At 38.8% G+C, this 9,381-nt stretch overlaps 1 long non-coding RNA gene across 2 annotated transcripts; it reads left to right on the top strand.

The window, feature by feature from the left end:
- The first annotated feature begins 2,675 nt into the window (after positions 1–2,675).
- On the top strand, positions 2,676–8,936 carry LOC129491769 (uncharacterized). Of its 2 annotated transcripts, none has more exons than XR_010113859.1 (4): positions 2,676–3,196; positions 5,978–6,049; positions 6,444–6,638; positions 8,717–8,936. It is a non-coding gene; the product is annotated as an uncharacterized lncRNA (long non-coding RNA). The 2 variants fall into 2 exon arrangements; XR_008660610.2 differs by lacking the exon at positions 2,676–3,196 and adding an exon at positions 5,317–5,418.
- Positions 8,937–9,381: the final 445 nt, after the last annotated feature.

Below are 9,381 nucleotides of genomic sequence, written 5' to 3'. Positions count from 1 at the left end.
TGATGGTTTCTAGTTTCATCCATGTCTCTGCAAAGGACATAATCTCATTCCTTTTTATGGCTGCATAGTATTCCATGGTATATATGCACCACATTTTCTTTATTCAGTCTATTATTGATGGGCATTTGGGTTGGTTCAAAGTCTTTGCTATTGTCAATAGTGCTGCAATAAACATACATGTGCATGTGTCTTTATAGTAGAATGATTTATATTCCTTTGGGTATATACCCAGTAATGGGATTGCTGGGTCAAATGGTATTTCTGGTTCTAGATCCTTGAGGAATCACCACACTGTCTTCCACAATGGTTGAACTAATTTACATTCCCACCAACAGTGTAAAAGCATTCCTGTTTCTCCACAACCTCGCCAGCATCAATTGTTTCCTGGCTTTTTAATAATCACCATTCTGACTGGTGTGAGATGGTATCTCATTGTGGTTTTGATTTGCTTTTCTCTAATGATCAGTTATGTTGAGCTTTTTTTCATATGTTTGTTGGCTACATAAATGTCTTCATTTGAAAAGTGTCAATTCATATCCTTTCCCCACTTTTTGATGGGATTGTTTGTTTTTTTCTTGTAAATTTGTTCAGGTTCCTTGTAGATTCTGGATATTAGACCTTTGTCAGATGAGTAGATTGCAAAAATTTTCCCCCATTCTGTAGGTTGCCTGTTCACTCTGATGATAGTTTCTTTGCCATGCAGGAGCTCTTTAGCTTAATTAAATTCCATTTGTCAATTTTTGCTTTGGTTGCAACTGCTTTTGACGTTTTCATCATAAAATCTTTGTCCATGCCTATGTCCTGAATGGTATTGCCTAGGTTTTCTTCTAGGGTTTTTATGGTTTTGGTTACATAGATATACACATACCATAGTGATTTGCTGCACATATTAACCCATCATCTAGGTTCCCTCCCCTCACCGCCTACCCCCCAACAGGCCCTGGTGTGTTAATTGAGTTAATTTTTGTATAAGGTGTAAGGAAGGGGTTCAGTTTCAGTTTTCTGCATATTCTCCATGAGTCTTGAGTCATCTTCTTAATAAATGGACTTCACTCTCTCGCTGTCTCTCCTACTTCAAGGCTCAGAGAACCGCGAGCAATGAAATGGATTGAAGACCCAGTTTCCCTGTTTCTCCAGGATGTTAAGTCTTATTAAGCCTTATCTAATGTCAGCCTTCATAGTCCCTGTGGCGCACCTCACCTCTGCCCAGTGGTGTCCCAGAGAGGAGAAAGTGGAGCATCACAAACTCTTGCTAAAGTGGGTTCTTTAATCAGAAACAACCCATCTTCAGTTCCGCAGCACCTTTACCACCTTTGGAGTGGTGGAAATCAGAAGGCACTAGTCCTGGTGTTGGGCCAGAAATGCCAGACACTGCCCAGTGTTCATACCACTCCAAACCCAGTTTCCCTGTCCCCCAAGGGACCTTGCACATCCTTGAGAAAATTTCCTTATCAGCACTACCTATGAACACTAGATGACTGACAAATCTGCCTCAGAAAAGTCCAGTCACACCTACTTCCATCTACCTGCAAGATGTCCCCAGGTGGGGGAATAAAAGCATCCCATAGATAGTATTTGAGGAAAGCAGAGAATCTAGACTATTTGAAAGAAATTTTCATAGCAAGATGCGACTGCCTCTTGTAAAAGACAGAAATGACCCCCAAGCTAGGTTAAACCAGAGCCCCAGAGAGCCTGCTGCTGAGGGAATCAGCTACTGAGGGAGAATAGCAGCTGGGCATGAATTTGAAAAACGTTACTTGTGATGGAGTCACCTGTAGTGCAAAGGGTTCACTATTGGTCAATTCTTTCTATGGCTTTCTCTCTAGCCTCACAAGAGGAAATCGTGTATAACTGCTGAGTGAAAGCTGGTACAGGATTTAGAGTCCACGTAAGGAAAGGAACAACTTATTTGATTGCTATGATCTAGTCTTCAGTCTTCTCAGAATATAAGGGTACTACAAATAGTGACAGTTAAAGATTTCTGGAAAGTGAGTTTTTTTTTGTTTTGCTTTTTTATAAGCTACCTCTACAGATAAGGTAACAAAGTGAGAGAATTTGCAGAGAGTTTTAAAGAACGCGTGGGAGCTGGTATTCATTCTGTGATATATAATGTTAATGTTTACCTACTCCAGGAGATACTTCACGCTGTCATTTACAACACAAGAGTATTTTTAACCTTACTTGCCAAATGTTTAACTTATTTGCCTGCAGGTAGCCCCTTGTAGTAGGTTGAATTACAGCCCCAAAAATGATATATTCACATCCTAATACCCAGACCCTGTGAATGTGACATTATTTGGAAAAGAGTCTTTGCAGATAGCATTATCCAAGTAAACCCTAAATCCAGTGACAAAAAGCCTTATAAAAGGAGAAGAGAAGACAAAGAGTGGAAAGCCATGTGAAGACAGAGATTGTTGTGATGCAGCCACAACCAAGGAACTCCTGGAGCCACCAGAAGCTGGGAGAGGAAAGGAAGGGTTCTCCCCTCGACTTTGCAGATTGGATTTCAGACTCTGGCCATCAAAACTGTGAGAAAATAAATTTCTACTATTTCAAGCCACCATGTTTGTGGTCATTTGTTATAGTAGCCAAAGGAAACGAATACACTCATTATGACATCAGCGTTATATTTAACCTCTTATTGTCGGATGTACAGTAGAGAATTATAATGAAGGATTGAACCAAGAGGGTGACTGGTCTGAGAACACAGGCAGGTCTGCCCCTAATCCGAGAGATGACAGAAAATCTTTTGTTGTTGTTTTATCTACAATAGAGATACTCTCAGGGGACTAGAAATTAAGAGAAATATCTGTATATAGAACACAAATGGGAGTGAATTTAAAATCAAAAACAATGCCCCAAATCTGTATATTAGAGAACTTCTGCAAAAGGTGGTAACTGTTGCAGGGATGCCCCAAGTTCTGTGGTAGGAAATAAAGAGGACTCTAAGGGACCCTAGAGATGAACTCTTGGGAAGATTTGTCCAAGCACCAATAAACGACCATCCAAGAGGTCACTCCTTCTCCCTGATGGGCAGGTGGTAGACTAGTGGAGTCATTAGCCCCCAGGTTGCGCAGTATGCATGGGATCTTGGGCAAAACCCAGATTGGAGGGTGAATTCTCCACACCCAGAAGACCAGGCCAAGTTGCCTTACAGACAGTCCTTCTGCCCTGAAATCACTGTAGGCAGTCTGTGGTAAGCAGATTCAACATTCATAGACACGCCAAAGGAATCCCACATTCAGAAATTAGCATACCAAATAAAAGAGGAGGGGTTGTATAACTGAGAATCAGCAATAAGTTCGTTAGTGGGTATGAAAATACCATTAGATAGAAAAAATAAGTTCCAGTATTTAATCATACAGTGGAAAAATTATAGTAAAAAATAATTTGTTCTGTATTTCAAAATAGCTAGAAGAGAAGGATTGCAATGTTCCAAACACAAAGAAAAGTGTTTCACCAGGGCCTGTCGTGGGGTGCGGGGAGTGGGGAGGGATAGCATTAGGAGATATACCTAATGTAAATGATGAGTTAACGGGTGCAGCACACCAACATGGCACATGTATACATATGTAACAAACCTGCACGTTGTGCACATGTACCCTAGAACTTAAAGTATAATAATAAAAATAAAATAAAATAAAATAAAGAAAAGATAGTGTTTGAGGTGATGGATATTTCAATACTCTGATTTGGTCATTTCACATTGTATGCATGCATCAACATATCACATGTACCCCAAAAATATGTACAATTATAGTATATAGTATATCAATTAAAAATACCCAAAAAATTAAAAAGAAAAATAAATATCATGAAGGGAACATCTCTCCACAAGTTGAGGAGCTTGTATACAAGTGTGGCAGATTTTGCTAGACATCTACCCAATATCCATTCTCTTTTTCTTCCTTACTACCAGAACCTTCATTGATTGATTGATTGACCAGAACTCTACTGCTCAAGCATACGAGAGGATATAGATCTGGCCAGTGAGACAGAAGAAGTCTGCTGAGTATTTCTGGGCATTTCCTTTCCTAATTATAGCAAAACCTGCTGGTTGTCTCCTCATATTCATTTTTCTTTTCTGTATTCATTTTGGAACCCTTAATTTTAGCCAGACCTATGGCCACTCAAGTGAGAAAAAATATAGACTACATTTACCCTTGCAGCCCCCTAAGTGGCTAAGTGTAACTACATGACCAAGTTCTGGGCAGTAATCAAATGTGTGGTGGCATAATCAAACGTGTGGTGGACAACTTCCAGGATGAAACTATAAAGGCACCGTTTATCCTCTCCTCTTCTTCCACTTTTTTGCTTGCTCAGATAAAGAAATGATGGTTGGATCTTGAGCAACCGAGTTGAATTATATTGAAAGAACTACAGGTTTTGAATGACAGAACAAAAACATAAGAGATGCATAGGCCCCTGATGTCATGTGGTAGAATGTCAGCTCCCCAGATTTCATTAATATAAGAACTACATAAGCTTTGCATCACTATAATTTTGGATTTTTGTCATACGCACCAGTTATACTAATATAGACAACAATTTTTTTTTTTTTGTCTCCTTTCTCTGGCCTGAAATGTATACCCAGTGCTAAGAGGTGCAGCAGCCATCTTGCATACCTGAGGATGAGGTGCATGTGCTCAGAATGGTAGCGTGAAAAGATGGAAGGAAACTGGTCTCTGGATGACAGCCCTGGATGCTCCTTCCTAGACTTTTTAACTCACAACGAAAATGAACCCATTACATGTTTAAGCTACAGTTGGTGGTAATTTATGTTACCTGCAGCTAAATATAATCTTATCTAATACATCTCAAAGGAAAAAAAGGCTGATACAGGAAAAAATTGTTGTATTCATTAAATAAGAACAGGATGATACAAAAATTAATCAATTATAAGTATTGAAAATGAAAACATAAATGGCTGAGAACAGTTGTAGAACAAATTAATGAGCTAAGAGGGCTAATTCTTCTGGATCACAGTGAAACAGAAAATTAAATGAAGAATGTAAACACCATTTTATTGGCTTCCTAGCACTGCAGTAACTGGGTGGCTTAAACAACAGAAATTTATTGTATCAGTTCTGGATACTAAAAGCCCAAGATCAAAGCGTTGGCAGGATTGCCTCCATCTGAGGGCTGTGAGGGAGAATCTTGTTCCATGCCTTTCTCCTAGCTTCTGGGGGTTTGCTGGAAACCTCTGGCATTCCTTGATTTGTAAATGCACCACTCTGACCTCTGCTTCCATGTTCACATGGTGCTCTCCTTGTATGTGTGTCTGTGTCCAAATTTCTTCTTTTTACAAGAACACTAGTCATGCTGGATTAAGGTCCAGCAATTCAACCCATAACAGCAGTTCAAGACAAGGAGAAAAGATAAGAGGAGGCCTAATATCCATATCATAGAAGTTCAAAGGTAAGAAAGACAAAATTGAAGAATGGAAATATTTTAAATAAATAATGGTAGAAAAATTTTCCTGAGCCAAAGAATGACATGAGTTCACATGTACAGAGAACCCACTGTTTATTGAGCAAGATAAATGTAAAAAAAGACCCACTCCTAGTCAAATCATAATAAAATTTGACAATAGGAATAAACACAGAAATTTTGTTAACATCCAAAATCTTTAAAAATTGCACTTCAAAATAACAAACATTAGATTAACATTAGACTTCATAAGAACACTACTGGAGGCAAGAAGACAGTGGAGCAATACACTCAGAGTTTTAACAGAAAATTATTTTGAATTATCATTCAAGTGAGAGGAAAAATTAAAAATTGTGTCAATTAGCAGTTAAGTAACTATTGATCCAACTGCAATTCCACGAGTGGGAACTAATTAGTCCCAGCCAGCCAGAGCAATCCAGTCCTCTTGCTATGACTTGGCTCAGAAATGAGTATGTGACACATTCCAGCTGAGGCACCAGGAGAAATTTGTTGGGTCTCTAGAAAAGCCGCTTCCTTGTTCTCCTAGGACTGGATCTCTTCCTCCCATTGGAAATGGACACGAAAACAGATCATCCATTGCTCACCCACATCACAAAAGGTACCATATTTAAGATGAAACTGGCATCCATGCCTTTCTCAACTGAAGTTCTACAGGAGAATTAAAGCCTGCTGAAAATGGCTTGTGTGACTGTTTCATCAATTCTCTAAAGTATGATACAGACTTAGATACCATGCTAGATGCATAGGAGATAGGTTAATTTATTACATTCAGTGGGTGTCTTATGTCATTAGTGCTTCATTTCTACAGTGGGGTGAGAAAAGCAAATCTACAGGCTCAATCCAGCCCACCACCTGGTTTATTGGAACCCCGGGCTCATTTGCTTACATATTATGTATGATTACTTTCACACTGCAAAGGCAAGTTTGAATAGTTGTGATAGAGATTACACGGCCTCCAAAACCTAAAATACTTGCTATCTGGTTGTTTACAGGACAAGTTTGCCAGCCTGACTCTAGAGAAATCTCAGCTGAGAAAGTCTGCAAAGAAATTTGGCTGTGTCTACCAAGACCAAGTCTTTACCTCATTATCGGTGAGCAGGGGCTAATTTCTTCACCTGCAACCCTATCGCGGGGTCATTATCAGGATTGTGTCAATAACGGCAAAACGCTTCGAATAGAGCCACATGGTAAGCACTCAGAAAATGTTAGCTCTTCTTCCATTTACTTATTCTGCAGGTTGGCAGTTTGGCCTGGGCTCAACTGGATGGTTCTTCTGACATTGGCTAGACTTGCTTTTGCAGCTGCAAGTCAGATTTAGGCAGCTCTGCTTCTCTGGGTAGCCCCGGCCAGGATGATCCCAATCATATGTCTGGCAGATAGCTACCTGTCACCAGGGCAGCTGGGCCTTGTGGTATTTAGTGAGCCTCTGATTCCCTTCCTACTTCAGTCCCTTTTGGAACCCCCTAGCCCCCACAGAAAGCCATATTTTTACATTATGAAGCCATGTTTTACATTATGCATGATCTACATCAAGTTAATATATCTTGACCTAATTGAAATATCAAACAAACACTTAAGTACTTACTAAAGTCAGTACTCTATGAAATGGCTTTGCTTTTTCCTTACTTTTGAAATCTAAAACTTTATTTGAACAGAAGCCAACTGGCTTTTCATGGTGGCTAGGGGGTTCCAAAAGGGACTGAAGTAAGGAAGGCTTCATATGGTCTAGGCTTGAAACTGGAGCAGTATTACTTCCACTGTATTTCATTAGTCAAACAAATTGCAAGACCAGCTCATATTCGAAGAGTGGGGAGATAGATTCCACTTCCTGAAGAAAGGAGCTGCAGAGCCCCTTTGCAAAGGGACATGTATACGAGAAAGAATCATTGCAATCGTTTATACGCGTGATCTATAACGAGTTAATATAGCTTAACCTAATTGAAATATCAAACAAACATTTAAGTACTTACTAAAAGTCAATACTCTATGAAACAGCTTTGCTTTTTCCTTCCTTTTGAAATTTAAAACTTTATTTGAACAGAGGCCTTTTAAAAATAAATAAATAAGTTATTTTGCTCTTAGTACATGTCTGTCTATGGGAGGACATCTGAATGCATGTAATAATGAACCATCTTCAGCACCATGGACTCATGAAATTCAGTTAATTGATCCTCAGTCCTCTCTCCATCTATAGCAACATACTGAGCTTATTCTTGAATTTTAATTCCTCTTTAAATAAAACTGCAAAATAAAACTCTAATTTTCTTCTAAGTGCATGAAGTGAAGGAAAATTTTCTCTCTTGGTGTTTGTTAACTTGTTATGAAAATCATAATGTAAAAACATTGCAATATACCAACCACATTATCTTCAAAAATAAAAGAGTAACTTTTTTCCTTCACTTAAAAATGGAAATAACAAATAATGATAAAAAATTTGAGAAGAATCTAACAGTATTCTAAGACCTCCCAGCCTTCCTTTCTCCAAATGTGTAAATCATTAAGTATTCAAATGATTAATGCAATCATGATCAAGCTTACCAGAATAAATCATTTTTATGTCCACCCTTGGCTATCCAGCTTCATTAGTGCTCTTAGGAAAATTAAGATGTCTTCACATTCCAGGCCTAACAAGGTGTTCTAGTCTCTCCTATTACTTTACATATGAGCTTGCCACTGCTTTTTCTATTAATTAGATTTGTTTTCTCCCCGCCACCTCCAATTTTGGGCATGGTTTATATCCCCTTGCTTTCTGAAGCCTGGCTTCAAACCATGTGAGATAGCAAAACAGTATCTTTTTTGAAATGCAACTGGGAAAAGAGAAAAACATATTGATTTTTAGCATAATAATAAGAAGAAGAAAGAATAGCAAACCTATAAGGCACTTAGGGTATGTCAGGCACTCTTCTAAGTAGTTTCTAGACATTAAGTTATTAATCTTCACAAAATCCCACAATATAATATAAATGTTATAGAATAACATATATAAACATATATAAAATATTTTCCTCATTTTATAGATAAGAAAACTGAGAAACAGAGAAGTTAAAGGCTTGTGCCAGGTCACACAGCTAAGCAATAGAACTGGGACTTGGAACCAGGCAATCCAGTTTCAGTACTCATTAATTAAGCCATTATACTATGCTGCCTCTCCATAAAAACACCCAGGAAGTGTGTTGACATTATAAAAGATATAATGGTAGTGTAGATACTTGCTCCTGAGGCTGGACCAATGATCATCATTTCAATTCATCTTTTCTTATTCCAGATTCATCCTGGGGAAAACCAAATGCAGTTCAATGACTGACACCAAGGGCCAAAAAGAAGGAGTGGGCATTGGGGATTAGGGTTGGGGTCATGGAAAGAAGACGGCTCTGCGGGAAGCAAGGTATATCAAGGTGAAGAGAGTATATCTGGGAGGGAGATGCTCCAGAACTGGATGGGAAGGGGGTGGCAGCATTGGGGATCACACAGCCTCTAATAAAGAAATGCCGTGCACACTCACAATGAGGCAGAATGCACTGAACAAAGTAAGTGCACCACTCACAGTTCCCGGCCCAAACAGGATCTTAACATGTGTGAGCACTGACATCAGTCTATAGTAAAGATCTGCCTCTACATCATCTGTCTGCTAAGCTAATAATTTTCCTCTAGCGCATTTTCTTACCCCAGCCTTCTCAGATTAAGAGCATTATAAGGGGTATTATTACATCTTGATGAACTGCAAAATGATCTTCCTCTTTCTGTCTTTCTCAGTCCTCATTCCCCTTTTCTGTCTGTATTGAGATGCAAACATGTTGTTTCCTCCAAATGAAATGTATATGTTAATTTATTTGATGGGCTTGACCAAATGGCTCTAAAATAAAATGTCAGTACTCTCTAAATGGTCACAAACAAAGGGCCCCGGACCTTTCCAATAATTTATAGTGATGT

Source organism: Symphalangus syndactylus, chromosome 10 (assembly GCF_028878055.3).
Source record: "Symphalangus syndactylus isolate Jambi chromosome 10, NHGRI_mSymSyn1-v2.1_pri, whole genome shotgun sequence".
NCBI classification, from domain to species: Eukaryota; Metazoa; Chordata; class Mammalia; order Primates; family Hylobatidae; genus Symphalangus; species Symphalangus syndactylus.
Note: the sequence above shows the minus strand (reverse complement) of the source record. Positions and strands in the feature narration are given on the sequence as shown.